The sequence below is a fragment of the Lates calcarifer genome, linkage group LG19 (genome assembly GCF_001640805.2).
Source record: "Lates calcarifer isolate ASB-BC8 linkage group LG19, TLL_Latcal_v3, whole genome shotgun sequence".
NCBI classification, from domain to species: Eukaryota; Metazoa; Chordata; class Actinopteri; family Centropomidae; genus Lates; species Lates calcarifer.
This window is the reverse complement of record NC_066851.1, coordinates 6,244,810-6,266,361: the sequence shown is the minus strand read 5'-3', so window position 1 is coordinate 6,266,361 and position 21,552 is coordinate 6,244,810. Positions and strand designations below refer to the sequence as shown.

The window sequence follows — 21,552 nt, the reverse complement described above, 5'->3', positions numbered from 1 at the left end:
CTTTAAATTAGCACTCATTAAAGATAGTAACATTTTGTGTTTTCATTATGCCTTGTTTCCCCAACCGTAACAAGGTTCCTGTAGAGGTTGCCATTTTCTCATTTGCACATGACTCAATAATTACCACCATTATTTTCATTGTCGTTGTCATTATGGCCAGTAATTTACCTCGAAACCCCAGGGAGGGGTCAGAACATAATATTGGCAGCTTTGTCAATAGTCAGAGCTCTGCATTGACAGCCATCGACAGAAAGGCTGAATACCAATAATGTCTGGTTAGTATCTGGAAGTATTTCACCTCATATATATTTTCCCCTTAGAAGTTACTCCTTCCTTTTACAGAGGAATAGACTGAGTGCAATAATGCTCTGACCTTTACGCTCCTTATATTTAACTGCTTGAAATGTTGGTGACCTGGGGACTTCATCTTTATCCCCAGCACACCCAATGGTTTATTAGAATTCTGGCTCCTTACTCATTCACTGCTGTCTGCCAGCGTCAATAAGAACTTTCCATATGGGGCTCAGGAGGTAACAACAGTCACAGCCCAGAAAATGGATAAAGCGGATGGTGGAAATAGAATTAGGTAGTTGTTGTTATGTTGTGTGTGTTTTTATTTTTGAAAGGAATGCTTTAGAATATGAAGTCATTGCCAGTGTTAGTGTGACTTTTTTCAGCATTTGTAAGATCAAAATACTTTCTAATCCTCAAATAAGATCTGTGTCTATCCCCAACAATGTCCAACACACTTGTTGGTCCATTTGAAACATCTTTACAACTCATTTTTTACTTGTGAAGATGAATGTAAAGGAACTTGCTCTGATTCCATTTCAAACACCTGTTTAAGAAATGACAGGTGTTTCCCAAAAGGAGATTAACTTAAGATGTTCTTAGAAGTTAAAGTCACTGAAAATGGACCTTTTGCAAAACTCTTTCCAGGATGAAGACTCTGTTTTCAGTGTTGACTTTAGACAAGGAACAACTGAGTTTTTGGCTTTGATTTGCCATTATTGTTATCCAACCAAAACCACAATAACATTTTTCAAGCTTCTGATTGACTAGCCTGGCTTTATGGTTAGGGTTAAATCACTGCCTGTTGGTTTGATACATATGTGTAATTTGTACATATATCGGTTAATATGTTTATTTTAAAGAGCATTCTGCGTTCTCAGCAGCACCATAGAAACCCAACATCAAGATGTACTTAACAGCCTAACTGTGCACTCACTCTGTTGTGTTGCTTTATAAAATGAGCATTCATAAAAATGTATTTCTAAGATCGATTGTTGCCCAGATTCCTGGTTAGTAAGAAAGAAAATGGAAAAAAAGTTACTCCGGGCATGAGTGCCAACTAAATGTCTAAAATATAAATGAAAATGCAGAGCCAAAATAAAACAAACAGAATCAGATTTTGTGCTTGAATAATCAGTGGACTCCTCCATGGGACCTGCTCCTAATGTATCCTGCATCCTGCTGTTATCAAAGTTACTAAATAAAGACTTTTCCCCCTCCATGTCAAGTCCAGCTGGAGGATGTACTTTAGCCACGATCAGACAGACTATGATAACTGCTGGTCCCAAGCCAGCCCACTGAGATGTTTACTTCCTGAAAAAAAAGTGGTCTTGACCTTGTAATTTTCAACCAAGGTATTCAATAAGAAATGAGATATAGAGAGCAAGAGAAGAGAGGGACAGACGGACAGAAAGAGACAGGTAGAGCAGCAGCGTGCGAGCAGAATGTCACGGGGGATAGTGTATTCATGTGTGTGTGGGGGCTGGGTTAAATAATTTACACTGATCCAAACATGAGCACACTCTTTCATTATTTACATGCCGCACATTTAACACACAATCACACACACACACATGTCAAATTTAATGTATTCGGCATTGGGGAAAAAAAGTCAGAAAGAATGACCATGAATTTTTAAGAAATGCACATCACACAGCAGCAGAGAGAATAGAACAAGAAACTAAAGGTGAATCACAGCAAGAGACACAGCTGGTAAGAGAGAGCAGAGTGTATTTGGGGAAAATATTAAACTTGCATAAACCTTTTTTCTCAATGTTTACCTTGCTCCTTGTGTCTCATTGTGTTTTAACAATAAAAATAGAGTGCTACAAAGTGAACGGGGGGGGGGGGGGGGGGTTGTGGTCAGGTCAACTCCTTTATTGACCTGACCACAACAAGTACTTTATTTCCCCAAAACAGATAGTACATGTACCGCAACTTTAAATCAAATGTCATTTATTTGCCCATGCAAGCGACTACTGCATACTCTCCTCCATACAAAGCTGTGACCAAGGTGCCCATGAGCTAGACGCTCGCGCTACCTTGCCTGCTCCACTGAAGCAGCTCAGTGGCTAGAAGCAGCAGACTGAGGTTGTATAAGGCAGCTCCCAGGTTGTCAGCGTGTGCTGAATTGTATGAATGTGAAAGAGCTGCTGGAAAAGAGCATAAATGCATTTATTAATAATAAAAAAATCTTTAGTTATGTAACACTTCCTCCAACTACAGTGCACCTGAAAAATATTTCAAAAAAGATTCAACAACAAGACTTTTTAACAGTATTGGCTCAAAAAATGTACTTTTTATGTTTTATGTAAATTCCACTGAAAAGTGTGGGTAGTCTTAGTGTGTTATTAGCTACCACCCACAAGACTAACACAATTTTAAGAAATAATGTGAAAAGATCAGATTTACCAGAGTTTATTGCTTCAACTGGCTACTTCTTCCAAAATAATTTAGGCCTGATAACACACTGAGGCATTTTGCCAGACCAGACAGGGCCAAAAAAAACCTAAATTTATGGAAACAGTGAATTACTTTAGAAAAACCCTGTCGTTATCACTCCCTTGGCGCTGTGTCATTTAGATGTGTGTTTACTGTTACTGAATGCTGCTCTACAGTAAGTACACTTACAGTGTAAGACCTGCAAAATACATTGCTACAGAGAAACCTATGTCACCTTGTTACATGTTATATCTGATGCAGATTTTTTGGAGGCCTTCAATGCAGACTGTACTGGATGGGTCAGCCAGTGGTTATGTCCAGATTTAGAATGAATGAACGGATTGAATCTTCTCTGAATCGCATACAGTACACTGTGGAAAGAACAGGAAAGATATAGGCACAAAACAGTGTCAATCATGATGATAAAGCAAGACTGGAACACTGTGCCAGGATCAGTGCATTGATTTAGTCCTTTCTCTATTAACTAGCTTCAAGTGATGCAGATGGATCTACAGTAGATTCACTACATGACTGCTGATGCTCAAGCAACCCCTTTAGCATCATGTTTAGCATGGACTTTTCTTTGTTCTTTATACTGGACTTCAGTTGGCCGCAGGCTGTTTTGACTTAAACTAGACTAAAACAGGTTTCAGAAATGACTTGCAGAATCAGTAACAATCTGGACAATGTGGCCCAGAACCTGTTTTGAATAAATACAATACAAGTCAATCAGCAAATTGTCTCAATTGATCAGTTTTAAAGAACACAAATGGTTCATTTGCAAAACTTGAAATTGGGGGAAGGATTCAGATCTGCAGTTTCATCAAGACACAGGCTAAAGCCTCACACTGCTAAACTGAGACTAAATGATTGTGGGAACACTGGGGGGGGGGGGTTTGTTTGAGATTTTACATATAAATTGGCTATTTTTCTTCCCATCAAAACACATTTTGATTGATTCTAGATTTCTGAGTGAAAACTTTATCAACATCTTCAGAGAATGAATCCCCTTGTGTGATATTTATGTATGATGTATGAATTTTGTCATCATTTTCTGTCCAGTTCTGTTTGCTGGTGTTCATCTCTGTGACAGTACACGTCTGCTTTCTCTCTGTAATTTAATTTGGATCAGGTGATAGATGTGTGAGTTTTCCACCATTAGGAGGAAAATGATACAAAATGAGTGTTTTCAGTTATTTAGCTGCACTCTGATACCTGACTTTGATGCAGTAAACTCCACATATGGAAAGTCATTTACAAATGTCTTTGAAGTTGTCTGATGCCAACGTCATTGTGTGTGTTTGTCTGTGTGTGTGTGTGTGTGTGTGTGTGTGTGTGCATGCATGTGCTGTGTTGCCTTTAATGTGTCAGGCACTTATCAATAGCCACTGACTAATCACCACAGTATCTAGGTTAAATACAGATCACTACTGTATGCGTGTGTGTCTGTGCATTTGTTTGCATGTGTGTACACATACAAACATGCACAAATAACCAACACAATAACTAGGCTAAATACAGCTTGTACCTGTGTGTGTGTGTGTGTGTGTGTGTGTGTGTGTGTGTGCATTAGCCCTTGCATATCTGCACGCCACTGAATGTGATCACTCCATAATACCTGGGAGTGTGACTAATCTAAATTTATCCATCAAAAGCTACTTGTCACTTCACAGTCATAGAATCATTCACTGGCTACTGTGAAAGATAAGATGTGTGTGCATGTGTCTGTGTGCAAAATATAAAAAGCTGCGGAAATTACATCCTGCTATTTCTTGAAATGTTGTCACCTATAAATACTCCTGTTTAAACCTGTCACAACCTGTCATAGACTATCTAGAACCAAGTGTTGCCATGTGTTCTTTAAAAATAGTTATTATGTAACACAGTATTGTGGATCTATTAACAAATTATGTACATCTCAGTAGCCTGGAGTTCTTTGCCTAAGAACTGTTCCAGTGCCTAGTAGTAATTTTGTTTTGGTTCAACAAGGCAGCCAGTTTTTAATATCAGCAGTACTGACATGAGGCTGGTCCCCAAGAGATGAGAATGCTATAGACAGGATTTGAATTACCAGTGTAGTGCAGGTTCAACTGGAGTTTAAAACTCAATCTGTCAACCTCAAAGGCCCAAAATTACTGACACATTGTGTCCCTGAAACATGGTAACTGGATTCACCTGCCCCGTAGTGCTCAATAAAATGTGAGTGTTTTAAAAATCATAGCTCAGTTATGTTTATGGTGCTCAAGTTTAAAGTAACTGTTATAGTATTACTAGAGCCATGCTATGCAACGAGGTTAAGTTTCAGTTCTAAATCTGAGATCCTGCTGCTTGAAAAGCCACATGACTGCCATAACTGAGGCTGAGCAGACAGTTAATGCTATACAGTAGTTTGGGAAGAGCTCTCCATGGACCTACAGGGATCAGGTGAAGTGGATAACTGCATTTAAGACAAATCACCAGTGATGCTGCAGCAGTTTGATACCATAAGAGTGGGTAGACATGAAACATAAGAAATATGATAAGCGACATGGCGAGAGAGCCCTGCGATAAACCGGTGATCTGTCTAGGGTGTACCCTGCCTCTTGCCCATTGTCAGCTGGGATGGGCTCCAGCCCCTGTGACCCTCAAAGGATAAGCTATAAAGATAATGGACGGATAGACAGATATGGTGAGAGACAAGATATTTGTGTGAGAGGGTAGCCATTAGGTGTGTTTCCATCCATCTGTTCCTATGAACATTTTCAATTTAAGTGGAAATGCCAGAAAAAAAAAAAAAAAATAAAAAATGACATCAAAAAGGTTTTTATGATGAAAGCAAAATGTGAAAAGGGAAATGGAAACAGAATTCAAAAATCATGACATACATAAAGCATGTGACTCAAACATCTACTGAAGCTTGTGCTCCACCAAAGAAGCAAAAAATAGCAGCAGATGAAAACATCACATCTGTGTGGAGTAATAAGGTGACTGTAACCTTGCTCAAATCAGTATATGCAACTAACATAAATGTAATATTTCTATATTTCTCTACATTAGGTCTGTGAAGGTTGTCAGTAGTCCAGGTCATGGTATTTCTGAGTGCTGTACAAAAGCAACTGGACTTGCTTGAGGTTCTTGAAGAGGTTCTGCCTCTTACCCGAAAGTCGTCTTCTTCAGAAGAAGCCTTCAGAAGAAGATGACTTTCTGAAGAAGCCTTTTGGATGAGAGGCAGAATGTCCTCAAGAACCTAAAGCAAGTCCAGTTGCCTTTGTACAACAAAGTTTTCCACATGACCTTCAACATTTGAGCTTTGACTGGATCTCTGGCACTTCAATGCCTTTAATAGCACCTGACTGGCGAATTAGGGCAGCCAGCTGTTTATCTTGATGAATCAACTCCTAATATTTGCAAATCAGTAGTGGATGAACCATGCATTAATTAGCATTTTCTTTTGCAGATTTTCTCAAAAGTCTCTCTTGGCACATTGTCTAGTCTTGGGTCTTGAATGTGGTGGAAGATGCCTGCCATTTGCTGAGCATACCCTGGACTTAATTTGATGCCAACTATTAAATTATTCACTTTTGACCCAGGGGTGTCAGATTCAGTTTGTTTACCAAGCACCAACTTCTAGGATGCCAATGGTCTTGTTACTGGCTGCTCAAAAGAGAACAGCAGTACTGATTTCCACCCGATTTTCCAGCAGGCTAGGTTTTTAGATTTTCACATCCTCATGAAGGCATTGTCCCTTCTTTACATCTACTTAACAAATATCTATGGCCACAATTTTGCACAATGCTAATAGTCCTCAAGGTTAGAGGAGCCATCTGGTGCATGGTTATAGTCTTATGTCCCACTCAAATCAAATGATGTTTGTATTTTGGCTTACTTGGATCACTGGTTGTGCTATACTGATAGAGACCCAGACTAGTCTGTCTTTGGAGCTATTGCACCACTAAGGGCTGCACCCCAGCCACACTAAGTTCACACTGGAGATGAGACTCTTGAGCCTAGTGGTACATTCCTAGGCTAAGCTGAAAAGGCACACCCTCACAATTCAGGTCAGGTGTCAAGATCCGATTTGGGATCAACTGCAAATGTGCCTGGTGCAAAGGTTCCCCTGGGTTCTGGGACTCAGCTGGGGCAGTCCCCTCCAGGACATGGTGTTTGCCTTCAGTGAGTTATGGTTTGCCCTACACTGAGATGGGAGGGCTAAGAGAAAATTGGCAGAGGAGGTGTAGTGGTTCAGTGATGCATGTCCAGTTGGTGGAGGCAGTCCACTCTCTGATGTAGTGGGAATCTGTAACCCAGCATGACATGAATCTGGAGCTAAAAGGAACACTATTACCCTTCTGATATTTACTTGCACACCTTTATGGCCAGGACATGCTGGTAAGGATGGACAAAGTGGTTGCAGTATTTTACAACATGCAGGTTAGCCTAGGTTTTGGATGCTGCAATCTTTCATCAGTATGGTAGATTTGAACCAAAAAGCTGTTATGTAAAAACTGTTATGGCCTTTTCTCATTATTATTCCTGAGCACCATACAGAGTGACACTGTTTCAAAACAAAATAGTGTGATATTACCTCTAATTACAGACGAAAACCTGACATAGGGCTCTCACCACCCACTACATCAGTTTTGCTTGCCTACCAGATAAGAAACTGTAAACACAATGTGAGAAAGTGTTGTTGGAATTAATAGGCCACCACTGTCATGGTACACTTTTAAGACTTTAACATATTAAGATTTTTATTGATCATGTTATAATTTTACACTGATTGACATTCATCAGACCATATGACTCTGTAAGTTGTAAGTCTTAAGTCTACAGACTGCGCCGACAGTATGTTTGTAACACTTACTTACTTACACACACACACACACACACACACATGTCATTAAGAAGGCGTAGGCAGCGCATTTCCTGTTGAGAGAGTTGACAACATATTTCTCCAGTGAGTACAGTCATTTGCGCCCATATTTGGACAACCACAGAGCACTTCCTGTTTCAGCGTTCCACATACATCAGCACTTAACAAAGGCATCATGGGACAGATGGATAGAGAGACAGAGAAAGAATGAAGAGGAATCAGGGATGAAGTGGAGCATAAACCCACCTAATCTCATTTCTAAATGTACATCTGTTTTTCTATGTCTAGTCTATGTCAGTGGGTCTGTCTCCATTCATGTGGTTTATGCACATTTTCATTTCGCTCATTAAAAACCCCAACATGTAAAACAACAAATTTATGCTTTTGTTAGTGTTGCTAATCAATATGTTTTACTTGAACATGAGAAAAGGAGGCTTCCAGAATCTGTGTCACATGCAGTGGATTTGTCACTTCTGAACTGCAACCCATGAATGAATGGAGTTAGCCAATGTTATGCTAACTCTTGGTTCTGGAAATAACACTAGGTTACAAGTGCAAGCAATAAGTTAGCCAGGTATGCTGACATCAGGGGCTTATGTTGGAGAGGATAAACACACTGTTTAGTTTCTATTTTTGCTGTGGTGCTTTTGGAACAGCAGTAAAAAAAATGGCATGACTCCAAACTTTTTACAACAACAGAAATTCAAATCTGCTAGTTGCAGGACAAGCCTGTTGCTAAGCCACATTTGGACAGTCACTGTTTGGGTGATTAGCAAACAGTCAGTTACTCAACTCTTGATATTCTCCATGAACAACCACACAAAATGAGAAACCTGCTGGTTTGAGGGCTCTCTGTACGAAGCTGTGTGAGAGCATGATTCTTCTTCTGGTATGTTATGTTTTTAGCAGTCTGTGTGTGATCATGCACTGAGGGGGTGGCCTCTGGACATGGATATGGATACAGTATTATCTACTCAGCTCAGGCCTACATTTCACACATTGGCAGTGTGCAAAAGCCTCTGGAATGGCTTTTAAAGCATTATGAGGGACTGCCGCTCCTCACTTAAAACCAAAGTAAATAACACCAGAAATATTATGCAAAACATTATGCTGTATTCAAGGTGAAAGCAGATTAAATTAGAGCTGAATGACCACAAAACGAATCCCAAAACATCAGTGTTATCCTTTAATCACCACAAGAGAATGCACTGCACACTCTCTCAGTTAAGAATTCACAGAGAGCTGAAGAATCTATTTTTACCACTGGAAAGACACAGAGATGAGAAATTGAAGGTATACAGAGAGATGTGTATTGAGAGAGGAAGCTATAGAGACTTATAGAGAGGCAGCAAAGTAAACAGCAACCCAAGACACAGGATGCAGGGATTGAAATACACGAGGAAGAAAGAAAAACAGAGAAAAAAAAAACTTGTAATGCTGAGTCTAGGAGCTCAATAAGAAATGAGGTAGAGAGACAGAGAAGCTGACCACAGGCTGAGAGACAAAGAAAAGAGATAAGATCTACCTAGCAGAAAGAAGAAGAGGGAAAATCAGAGAGGTGAAAAAAATGTGTGAGTGTGAACAACAGAGACTGGAACTATGAAAAAGTGACAGACGTGTTGGTAGAGACATATTTAGCTTAGGGGAAGGAAGAATAGCATCTGCAAGCTGTCTGGCTGAGCACATCGAGTTTTAAAGGGGAACAAGAGCATCTGAGGGGACACAAATGTGGGGAGTCTGATGTGCATTAATGAAACAGCTCTTCAAAAAAGCACAACAGGGAATAACTACTAATGTTGCACATATATTACACTGCCTTATGTACTATGTAAACTGTGCCACAACCTTAGTAGTGCAGTGCTTATTTTTGCATTCACATAGGATAATGTCTGGTGAGTGCATTTCATCAAACCTCATACAATTTTTCAAAGCTTTTAACTGTTAAATTGAGTTTTTATATTTCAGGAAGCCACAGTTTTCAGTTTGTTACAATATGGTTTGACTTTTTCTGGATTTTAGTAACAAACACTTCTAAAAGGGTACAGTTTTTCATTCATTTTTGCTGTGTTACTGCAGTATAAGATGCTTATGTACCTTGTGAATCAAGTGTAACTGTAAGCCACATACACACATCACACAGATACATTAGTGTGTTCCAGCTGCACACATGCACACAGTTATTTATGGTTGCCTTACTAATATAGACAGATATAGATGTGCTCACATCACAAGCAGCACAGTGTGATACAACAACAGAGTGTGAGGTGTGTGAAGACTACAGAGAGACAAAGTGATGGATACGATGCTGAGAGAAGCAGAGGGAGATAAAGTTGGAATGATAGAGACAGAAATAGATAGAGAGAGAGGTGGAGGAGAGGGAGATGGAACAAGGCAGAGTTGGAGGGAGGAGAGGTGACCGGGGAGAGAAAATAAACTTTGCTTGAAATGTGCTGGATGGCACATGTATCCTAAATAATACACACAAGAGTTTAACTGTAGTCCAGTTGTGTTTGTATTGTATGTGGGAAATACATGGAAATGCTGTGTTTATGTAATGTCTTCTATGGAAGCAAAGAGAGGCCATACGTATTTGAATTTTGTTGGCAACTGAATACTGACCTGCCAAATTTCTATTCACTTTTGAAAGTTAAACAACACAAAATGTATAGCATTATTTTTCATTTGATATAATTCCCAAAGATTTAGTCGCAAATCTGAAATTTCTTATGACTAAACATAGGGTTCAGACATGGGGTTTTCAAAGTAAAATATTTCGGTGTAAATTCAGTTTTAAATGGAAATTCAGTTGTAGATATTCAGTGGTGATTGAATCTCACAATTTAAATTATTAAAATGTTGGCCTTTCCATTTTGTTTTAAATAATGATGGCCATAAATCAGTGGTGTCCCATCTTACAGTACATTATACACTTTGGGAAGGATAAATCTAGTTTAGGTCAAAACTGTATACTGTATCTAACCTTGAAATGTAATTTATGTCTACAGTACTCTGCAAGTAAACACCCACAGAGTAAGTGTCATTTTTCCTGCCATCAGGGGGTACACACATCTATAAAATCAGACGGCTGCATGAAATATGGAGGGGAAATTATTATTATTTTATGGAGGACTGAGTGTCATTATACTTAATAGCAGTGCACTGTATTCTTAGAGGACAATGTCACATTAAATATAACCACCAAATTACAAAGGCTAATATTACTTTAGAGCAAGTTAGGGTGTAAAAAAAGGCCTCACTCTCTCCAAGTTGTGCCTCTATCCAGCTGTCAAGATGTGGTACAAGAACAGTTATGTATACTGCTTACTACTTATGGTCCTTTTCACTGCACTATTTCTTTCAGTACTGAGGTTATTACATCAACGTTTCCAACTTTCTTTAACTGTTTGTAATCTTAAATGTCGTCACAAGCACAAAAAACACACAGTGAAAATCAGCCTCTGCCTGTGTCCCTGACCTCACTGTCTCTGTCCATTTCTGTCATCCATCAGTGGTTTCCAGCCAGGCTTTTGGCTTTCAGTATAAAATAAACAAGTATGGCTACCCTCACATCCTGTTTCACACACTCCATTTCCTGCTGCTGCCTACGGTGAAAGAACAATGGAGAGATACAGAGAATAGCCAAGAAATTTAGAGAGGAAGTCAGAGATAATACGACTGTGCGCAAAGTGATGAGGCAGTGATACAGACAGAAACTCACTTAATATACCAAAGATAACAAAATCCTGAGGGGCATTCTTTGTGAAATAGTATTGCAACTGAAAATCTCATAAACAAGCTAAAATGGCCCTCATACAGCAGAAAACAAGAGGAGAACGAGGAGCTTTGTCTGTTTGATGTACGACATCCTTTTATTCAAGTATTGAGTAAAACAAGCACATGTTCTGCTTTAAACAACAATAAATCAGTCCCAAAAGAAGCAGGTACAGCTTGGTACCAATGCTGTGAACAAATGAGAACATTGGCAAGAAGAGAGGTAGCTACTACTACAACTACCACCTGTTTACCATCCCACCCAATTGTAAGAAAATCTAAATGCTTAACTCCATTTTCACTGAAGATGGAGTTGTGAAGATGAAGCACCTTGTCAGCTATGGTTTTGTTGCTATACATCACTGTTATTAAATGTAAAGTTTGTGTGATACAAATTTTCAGGCATTCGAAAATTTACATCTTAGTGCTAATCAGTAATATTTGGTGTAATATTTCTTTACACCAAACTTTGTACCAGTGTATAGGCAGTTAGAAGTAATTGTATTGACACCTGCAGACGAGTAAGGAAAAACCAAACCAAATGGATTAGCTTGAATTTAATAAACTATCTACCATATCTGGAGTTAATCAGTCATCACAGACACTTCATTGTAACAGCCAGTCTTCTAGTCTGTATTGAGGCTGCTTGGCGATATAGTAGGTATTGATCTTGCTGTTCTATTTTCCTCATTCACTTCATGTTTCAACTACATGTTTCAAAGTCACCATATTTGACCCAAGACATTTCTCATTACATTCTTTGAGCAAATCAGTCCCTGGTTGCTGTTCTTTAAACCTCCCAAACTTTCAGATCTATCTGCACTGCAACACCTCTGCACCAACTCTGCTCAGTAAAATTAAAGGTACTTTGACTGTGACTTGCTCCAAAGACCTTTTGTTCCATTTGCTTGGTCAAGCCTGTCAGGGTTTGAATGTTTCCTGTTTTATTTTGGTATTTTTGTCTTGTCTTCCTGTTTCCTGTCCCTTTGTTACTCCAGTTCTCTTTACTTCCTTGTCTTGATTACTGTCCCCGCCCTTATGTGTTTCACCTGTGTCTCGTTATCTCCTTGTCTAGGTGTATTTAGTCAGCGTCTCTTCCTCTTGGCAGTTGCCAGATTGTCTTGTCCCTCGTGTCAGCTTTCCAGCGTTGTTTCCTGTTTTTGACTTCTTGTGTTCCTGACCGTTGCCTGTTTACCTGATTTTGGATTTTCGCCTATTCCCTTTGGACACTGTTGCCTTATCGGACTGCCTACTCGTGTACTGGACTTTTGCTTGTAATAAAGAACCTGAACTTTGATTGTGTTTGAGTTCTGCATTTGGAGTCCTGCCCTGCCGTGTGCTTGATAGTACAATCTGGCCACATTATGGACTCCGCAGACTCAGATCACCTCCGGTCTGCCCTCAGAGCCCAGGGGCAGCGGATCCTCCATCATGAGGAACAACTTAATGTTCTCCGTCAAGAGATGAGGGAGATGACAGAGCACCAGGGGCAGATGCTCTCGGCCTTGGGGTCTCAGCTAAATTTCCTGGTCGACCATGTTCAGCGTGGGCCTCAGTCATCTGATTCTCCTGGTTCTGCTTCGCCCCCAGCTACTCAGGATGCAGAACCCCAGCCATCTTCACCGCCTCCAGGGTTGGGATTGAATCCCCACGTTCATCTCTCCAGCCCGGAGAAATTCTCTGGAGATTCGGGAGATTGTCGCTCGTTTCTTGCTCAATGTGAACTTCACTTTGAGTTTCAGGCGGCCTCCTTTTCTACAGACAGAGCCAAGGTTGCCTATATGATCTCCCACATGTCAGGGCGAGCCGAGGCTTGGGCTACTGCTGAGTGGAGTCGTCGCTCAGCAATCTGTGAGTCTCTTCCCTTGTTCATCCGGACTCTTACATAAGTTTTTCAGACTGTTTCTCCGGGCCGTGAGGCTGCCAGGTCCTTAGCTGCATTACGGCAAGGGAGGCGCACAGTTTTAGATTATGCCGTTGAGTTCCGCACTCTAGCGTCTGACAGTGGGTGGAACCAAGCTGCTCTGTGTGATGCCTTTTTTAATGGACTGTCTGAAACACTCAAGGACTATCTCACACCACTGGATTTGCCCTCAGAACTCGAGGCTCTCATTGCCTTGGCCTCCAAGATGGACAAACGACTGAGGGAACGGCAGAGATCTCGCCTCTCTTCCCATTCATTTCCTCACTTCCCTCAAGTTCCTAGTCGTCCTCAGATGAACTTTGAGTCCTCCAGGACACCACCTGGGTCGACGGAGGCACCTATTGTTCCCCCGGCAGAGCCCATGCAGGTGGGTCGCACCCGACTTTCCTTGGAGGAACGTCAGCGTCGTATGGATGAGGGTTGTTGCATCTACTGTGCACAGATGGGTCACTTCCTCGCCAATTGTCCCATCCGTCGTGGTGGGGCCTCTAGAAGTCGTGAGAGCCTGGTGAGTAGCACACTCACTTCTACTAAGACAATGCGGCTGTTCCCCACAGCCACTCTACAGACTGCCTCTGTTTCCCTTTTGCAACCTGTATTAATTGATTCTGGGGCTGATGCTAATTTTATGGACTATGAACTGGCTAAGAGACTGAGGATATCTCCTGTGTCTCTAGATGAACCCCTCGAGGCAAGTGCCCTAGATGGACGCCATCTTTTCCAAGTAACTCACCACACTCCTGAGATCTCGCTCTCCTTCGGCAATGTACACTCGGAGAAGCTCTCCTTCCACCTGGTTAATGCACCCCACCATCCACTTCTTTTAGGACTTCCTTGGCTCAAGACTCACAACCCCCATATTGACTGGTCCTCTGGTCAGATCCTCTCCTGGGGTGATGCCTGTCAACATTACTGTCTTTCTGAGAAACAGGCTTTGCCCGTTCCTGTCACAGTTACTGAGGAAACTGGTAGTCTTCCTGTGGACCTGGCTGGTGTTCCCTCCTGTTACGCGGATCTACAAGAGGTTTTCAGCAAGACCAAGGCGGCTTCATTACCACCACATCGCCCCTATGACTGCGCCATTGATCTGCTACCTGGTACCATGCCACCTAGAGGACGTCTTTTCTCCCTCTCCACACCTGAAATGAAGGCTATGAAAGAGTACATCGATTCCGCACTGGCAGCCGGAATCATTAAACCTTCCTCTTCACCAGCAGGGGCTGGATTCTTCTTTGTGGAGAAGAAGGATAAGTCTCTTCGGCCTTGCATAGACTATCGGGGGTTGAATGAAATCACTGTTAAGAACAGGTATCCCCTTCCCTTGATTTCCACTGCTTTTGAGTTGCTGCAGGGCTCAAAAGTTTTCACTAAACTGGACTTGCGTAATGCATATCACCTGGTTAGAATCAGGGAAGGGGATGAGTGGAAAACAGCATTTAACACTCCTACAGGACACTATGAATACCTTGTGATGCCTTTTGGTTTAACCAATGCCCCTGCCGTGTTCCAGGCTCTTGTGAACGATGTCCTTCGAGATATGCTAAATGTTTTTGTGTTTGTGTACTTGGATGATATCCTCATCTTCTCTCCTGATGAGGAGACCCATGTCCAACATGTTAGGCAGGTTCTTCAGAGACTCCTAGACAACAACCTTTTTGTGAAAGCTGGAAAATGTGAATTTCATGTGCCTACTGTGTCATTTTTGGGGTTTGTTATTTCTGAGGGTGTGATGCAGATGGATCCTGAGAAGGTGAAGGCAGTGGTCAACTGGGTCACACCTACCTCACGGAGAGAGGTTCAAAGATTCCTGGGTTTCGCCAATTTCTACAGGAAATTCATTAGGAACTTCAGCTCCCTGGCCGCTCCTTTGCACCAACTGACCTCTTCCAAGAACAAGTTCTCCTGGTCCCTTCAGGCTGAGCAAGCCTTCCAGATGCTTAAGCAAAGGTTTGCCACTGCTCCAGTCCTCACCCAGCCAGACGCCCAGCGGCAGTTTGTGGTTGAAGTGGATGCCTCCGATGTGGGTATAGGAGCCATTCTCTCCCAGAGGTCAGTAACAGACAACAAGTTGCATCCCTGTGCCTATCTTTCTAGAAAACTGTCTTCAGCTGAACACAACTACAGTGTGGGTGATAGAGAGCTCCTGGCCATTAAAGCTGCACTGGAGGAATGGAGGCACTGGTTGGAGGGTGCTGAACAACCATTCCTCGTCTGGACGGATCATAAGAACTTGGAGTACCTTCGAGCTGCCAAAAGACTCAACTCCCGACAAGCTAGGTGGGCTCTCTTCTTTTCCCGTTTCAACTTCACTGTTTCATATCGTCCGGGCTCCAAGAATGTTAAGCCTGATGCCCTTTCGAGAGCCTTTCCCTGTTCTTTAGAACCCAAGTCGGAGGTGCCAGTTCTGCCCCGTTCCTGTGTGGTGGGAGCCATAACTTGGGACATTGAAAGGAAGGTGCTGGCAGCCAACCAGGGTGGTGCTCCTCCCAGAGGTTTGCCACCCAATCGCCTGTTTGTTCCTCCAGACCTACGCTCCAACGTTCTCCAATGGGGACATGCTTCGCTTCTCACCTGCCACCCTGGGGCTCGTCGCACTCAGTTTTTTATCGCCCAACGCTTTTGGTGGCCAGGTATGAAGGGCGATATTGTGGAGTTTGTTGCAGCATGCCCTGTTTGTTCCAGCAACAAGACTTCACGGCAACCTCCACACGGTCTCCTTCACCCCTTGCCAGTGCCCAAGCGTCCCTGGTCAGACATCTCCATGGATTTTGTCACAGGCCTGCCCCCCTCTGAAGGTAATACCACCATCTTAACCATTGTGGACAGGTTCTCAAAGATGGTTCATTTTGTGCCCATGTCCAAGCTTCCCTCAGCTAAGGAGACAGCCGAGGCCGTTCTATACAATGTTGTCCGTCTCCACGGTTTTCCTAAGGACATTGTGTCGGATCGAGGGCCACAGTTCGTTGCCCGATTCTGGAGGGACTTCTGCAAATTGGTGGGGGCCTCTGCCAGCCTATCCTCTGGGTACCACCCTGAGTCCAACGGCCAGACAGAGAGGTTAAACCAGGAGTTGGAGACAGTCCTCCGTTGTGTGACCTCCCAGAGCCCATCTTCCTGGTGCCGGTTCCTTCCCTGGGTGGAGTACGCCCACAACTCTTTGCCCTGCTCCTCTACTGGTATGTCTCCATTTTTTTGCGTGTATGGTTACCAGCCTCCTGTCTTTCCGTCCCTTGAGCAGGAAGTCTCTGTTCCATCCGCCCACACTTTGGTCCGCCGTTGCCGGGCTGCATGGGTTCGAGCTCGTCGGGCCTTGTTGAAAAGTTCCCTGACCTATAAGAAGGCAGCAGATCGGCGCAGAATTCCTGCTCCCACTTACAGAACTGGGCAAAGGGTCTGGCTCTCCACAAGGGATCTTCCTCTCCGAGTTGAGTGCCGTAAGTTGGCTCCTCGCTTTGTGGGTCCTTTCCCAGTGTCTAAAGTTATTAATCCTCTTGCTGTGAGACTAAAGCTCCCCAGGACCATGAGGGTACACCCAACCTTCCATGTTAGTCGTGTGAAACCTGTTAAGGTGAGTGGGCTGGTCCCTGCCACCAGACCCCCTCCACCCCCCCGGCTCATCGACGGTGGCCCTGTATATTCTGTGAGGAGACTCCTCGCATCCCGTCGCCGTGGACGCCAGCTTCAATACTTGGTGGACTGGGAGGGTTATGGTCCGGAGGAGAGGTCGTGGGTTGCAGCCAAGGACATCCTGGACCCCACTCTTATTAGAGACTTTCTCCGCCAGCACCCTCAGGATCCTGGGCCGTCAGGTGCCGGCCGTAGAGGGGGGGGTACTGTCAGGGTTTGAATGTTTCCTGTTTTATTTTGGTATTTTTGTCTTGTCTTCCTGTTTCCTGTCCCTTGGTTACTCCAGTTCTCTTTACTTCCTTGTCTTGATTACTGTCCCCGCCCTTATGTGTTTCACCTGTGTCTCGTTATCTCCTTGTCTAGGTGTATTTAGTCAGCGTCTCTTCCTCTTGGCAGTTGCCAGATTGTCTTGTCCCTCGTGTCAGCTTTCCAGCGTTGTTTCCTGTTTTTGACTTCTTGTGTTCCTGACCGTTGCCTGTTTACCTGATTTTGGATTTTCGCCTATTCCCTTTGGACACTGTTGCCTTATCGGACTGCCTACTCGTGTACTGGACTTTTGCTTGTAATAAAGAACCTGAACTTTGATTGTGTTTGAGTTCTGCATTTGGAGTCCTGCCCTGCCGTGTGCTTGATAAAGCCGACACGGTCATGACACGATTTTACAAGTCTTACTTCCACAAACTTTAAATCAACTGTTTTTATGCTGTCTCCTTTGGTTTTTTAATAAAACGCCTGTGTAAGATGCCATGGTAAATTGCATCTGTGTTCTCTTGTACAGCCTACATTGGGTATCTGTGTCATGCTGGGAGTGGTTGTCTGCTGCTGCTGATTTGGGGGGGGGGTAAAGTAAAGATCACTTTGGAAGTGTTCAGCATGGCTAACCACTGCACAAGCAACAGAGGGAAAGAGAGAAGAGAGGGAGAGAGAGAGAGACGGAGAGAGTTTTAAGCATGACTAACTAAATACCTTAGGGTGTGTGTCTTATGTATTTGCATTTCCTCTCATGTATGAATTATCTCCCTCCCTTCGGTTTCGTTTCCCCTTTATCTCTCCTCCCCTCTCTTCTCCTCTCCCTTCCTCACACCTATTATCCCTCAGAGGCCAGAAGTGAAGCAGGGGGAGGAGGTTAGCTTGGTGACCCAGGCCTGGCCAGCCCTGGGCAGGTCTCGGCAGCCAAACTCCCCCCAGGGATCTACACAGTCTTTTAACTCTCTGGGAGCAAACTCCTCTCTCTCTCTCTCTCTCTCTCTCTCTCTCTCTCTCTCTCTCTCTCTCTCTCTCTCTCACACACACACACACACACACACACACACACACACACACAGCCTGGTGAGATTATCCCATACACAAGCTGCCAGAGGAGTAGGTAAAGAAGAGGTTAACAGAGGAAAGCAGCAGCAGATGAGGACTGTGGAGAGAAGACGAAGGATGGGATGTGATGAGGAGAAAAGGAAAATGAGGGGAAAGGAAATATTGGATAAAGATGAGAAAGGAAAAATGATAAGTGGGTACACATATTAAGTGGAATGAAGAAGAAAAAAAGGAAAGAGGAGAGGAGAAAGAAGTAAAGAGACAGGAAGTAGAAAGAAAAACATGCTAAAAAGAGCATTGGAAGAAAAAATCAAATCCTTGGCATATTTCAAAAAGTGGAGAGGGGACAAAAACATAGAGGAAAAAATACAAAAAAACCCAGAAGAAAATGTGACTAAATCTGTGCCTTATAGGGCCATGTCTGAAGAGGGTGATGGAAAGGTCAAACCCATCTGCCTACCCTTTCATCCATCTACTTCCATCTCACGTACTCCCCCCACCCACCCCATCCGTCAATCCATTCTGAACTCCTTGTACTTTCAGTCATTCATTCATCCCCCTCTCCATCTCCTCCCTTTTTATTCATCCTCCCCTCCCTCCATCCATCCATCCCTCCATCCAGGCTTCCATTCATCAAAGTGAGTAGGGGACAGAGGGAGACTTGACTTTGACTTTGATGTGTTTTGCTGAGCAGTCGAGGGCTTCAGCACAAATGCATACAGAAATACACATGCTGGTCTATACACACAAACACACACACACACACCCACAAGGGTGATCCAGCTCTAAAGAGGGCATTAGTTCAAGTCGCTCTCAGAAGCTGGAGGGTTGCGGGTTGAATTCCCCCATCAGTGTGCAGGCCTCTGAGTGAACTCCACAGCATTGAAATGTGTGGCACTTTGTTCATTAAAAAGATAAAACAAACACAGGCTGCTGTTTGATCTCTCATCTCTCTCCCTGCCTGTCTCTGCATCTCACACATTCTCTCTCTCCCTGAAGCAATGAGAAAGGTAAAAAAAAAACAAAAAAACATGCTCTATGACTTTATGTCTCTCACCCACAGTGTGTCTGCGCATTTGCTGGAAAGGATGATTGACAGGTGCTGAGAAGAAACATGAACCAGGTGAACTCAAACACACACATGCTATATATATTTCAAAAAGATATCATACATGCTGTACTATATCCGTGAATTCTTATAGACATTTTCATCTGTGCTGAAAGTATCCTGAGCATCCGTAGTTTCAGTGCAAAAAAAAGAGCCATTCCACTAATTTTACAACTAACAATCAATTCATCATAATCATAATCGATTAATCTTTTTCATTGTTGATCATTTGTTTGGTCTATGAAATGTCAGTACACAACCAAGTCCTGTTGCCTTCAACTCAGCCCCTCTTGGATAACCACGATCTGGATGACTACTCTGAATGAATCTTCATAGAAGTAACAGAAAATGCAAATACTCGAGGAAAGTGGAGGTACCAGAAAACTGTACTTAAGTAAAGTACTTGAGTAAATAGATACTGGAGCACTATGATTCTCCTCTATGCATTCCTAATATTGTGACAGGTTGAAAACCTGTCGACACAAATGCAAACCATGACATGCCCATTCCTAATATTTCTCAGTTGCCTGACTTATTCTGCCTAGCTTAGATATGTTGTTACATTACCACAAGCCTGTAAAGAGAAAAAAAAAGACAAAAACTGTATTAAATGTTAATGGAAGACACCCATCCATTTTTAGAGCGAAGACGATGAGGGACAGTGATGAAGATACTGTGAATGACACAGACAAACACACATACATGCACTGGGCCCAAGTCGAGATCACTGGATAATAAACTTTGAGAATCCTCCACCTCCAGCTATGATTATATCTCAGCAAACACCCTTTATATTCATGTGTGTGCAATTTGTTCTGATCAGAGCAGATCTCATGTTTGCCTGAGGCATTGTTTCAAATGTATAGCTCACACACACACATCCATACAGACTGTTTTGAGAACATTCTGTAGCATCAAGGTTGAAAAGATTATAGCTTTAGCCATAATTGTCATGTTTCCCACATAGATAGATAGATAGATAGATTCTTGACTTCATCTTCCCACATTCCACCTTCTACTTTCACCCTCTCTTTCCTCTCCACACTTTCTCCCTCTATCCTCTGCTCCTGCCTCTTTCTAGCTGAGTTCAGCAGTCAGCCACATCCCACAGGGACATATTGAGGTTAGAAGTGTAGATCTAACACAGCCAGCTGAGGAGAGCAAAGGGGAAAGCAGGCTGGGGAAAAGAGAGAGAGAGAGAGGGCACGGGGGAGAGGGAATCAGCAGCAGAGTCTCGGGGGGTAAGGAGGTTAGAGGTGGATTTCTGACAGAGAAAGGAGGTATGAAGATGACAAGCTAACATAATCCAGCCTGAAAACAATACTGATAAGAGATGATGAGAAAGGATGGGTTGGAGAAAAAAGTGAATGAAAGATTTTCTAGTAAAAAAGGAAGAGTGATCACACACCAGTGGTTAAGACCACAGGCACAGCTGATTTTTAGTGAAACAGCCAGTGGGCTAGCTTGATTTCCACTGTGCATTCACACTTAGTTAAAACAAGACTAGTTTCCACCACAGGGTAAAACAGGGCTAATCCAATTTCCATGGCAAACTCACATAGAGCTAAATAACACTATTCAGGTTTCCACTGCAGGGCCAAACACGAGTTAGACGTAGCCAAAAAGCTAACGTAGTTTCCACTAGATCTCTGTTTCCACTACAAGGACAAACTAAGCTGACCTGGCATCCAGGTGACAGATCCGAAGTCTGGTGCTTTGACCCAGATCTAGCTTTCCTTGAGTAATGTAACTCCAACTCTGTTAAGCAATGCCAGAGCCTGGTTTCACAAAAAGAGGCTATCTTGTTCTCCATTACTGTAAGTCTCGCTCTGTTTGAAAAAGTTTAGCAAACTTAGAAAAAGTTTCAGCAGCAGATTTGTTGTAGGTCAGCATTTTGGGAAATACCGAAATTTCGCTTTCGCTAAATATTCGGGGTACCCAAGACAACAATTAGTTTACGTTTAAAGACTGGATGCAGGAAGAAAATAGCTGAGTATGTCCAAAGGTAAAAAAAAAATCATCGACCACCACCTTAGAAACTCACTTTTTAACACTTTCTATCTCATTTGTATCATATCTTACCCCTAATCTCTATTATACGTTAACCAGTGAGCTTTAAAGTGCTTGAAAGTTTGTTACTTTTGGACAAAGCCAGGCTAGCTATTTCAATCTGTTTCTGGTGTTTAAATGCAAAATTAAGCTAATCACCTTCTGATTGTAGGATCA

General features: G+C 42.7%; 1 protein-coding gene across 2 annotated transcripts in view; it reads right to left on the bottom strand.

Annotated features, from left to right (window-relative positions):
* Positions 1–21,552, bottom strand: part of lrfn5a (leucine rich repeat and fibronectin type III domain containing 5a) — a 113,322-nt gene that overhangs the window by 39,425 nt on the left and 52,345 nt on the right. The gene's annotated exons all lie outside the window — the stretch shown is intronic.